The sequence below is a fragment of the Penaeus monodon genome, chromosome 29, assembly GCF_015228065.2.
Source record: "Penaeus monodon isolate SGIC_2016 chromosome 29, NSTDA_Pmon_1, whole genome shotgun sequence".
Lineage (NCBI taxonomy): Eukaryota > Metazoa > Arthropoda > Malacostraca > Decapoda > Penaeidae > Penaeus > Penaeus monodon.
In genome coordinates this window covers 5,992,030-5,992,836 of record NC_051414.1, presented here as the reverse complement: position 1 = coordinate 5,992,836, position 807 = coordinate 5,992,030, and positions in this window count along the sequence as shown.

Below are 807 nucleotides of genomic sequence, written 5' to 3'. Positions count from 1 at the left end.
CATAGCATACAAGCACAGAGTGTTTAAGTCTTAAGACTAGATATACTATATCTAACTTACATCTATTCATCTGTATAAATGCACCTTCAACTCTGACAGGAATGATAAATAAAAATAAAATTAATAACTACATATAGACGCAATTGATACATTTCCATCAACCCATTTTTTTTTCTTCATTCTACGAAGGCAACGAAAAATGTATCCAATACACGTCAAGGGTATTCTTTCTCATTAATACCTTTTCCACTTACGACACAATGAACACTGCTCATCCTTCTCGCTGTTAAGCTATTTCTGAACCTGCTTCATCGTTCATTGTCGGATACGGAGCGTTCCGAACACCTCTCACTTTCTTCTGTTTTCCATTTCCAACTCCATCTTCTTTCTATCTGTAATCTTTGACTTATATATAGTTTGCTTTCCTTATTTTGTGAAGCCTTTTTATCTACAAGGATCGTTAGTTATTTTCGTTTCATTGTGATATTCATTATTATTCTATTGACGTCATATATAGTTAATTTTTTTATTCTGAATACTGTCTTTATTTGAATTTTGTTGGCGATAAAATAGAGTTTTTTTTTATTCTAAATGAAAGTAATGTTTATATACAGCAATATGAATTTCTGTTGGTGGAAGAAAAATTCAAGCGAGGTTTGTTAATTTGTTGATTAAAATGTATAAAGCTTAATAAAATTGCAACACTTTATGTGCAGTTTATGTACACTACTTCGTCGGTGTTAATTTTCTTATAATTAACAAAAAATAAATAAATATGAATCCAAATGATATACAGATAAAGACTGC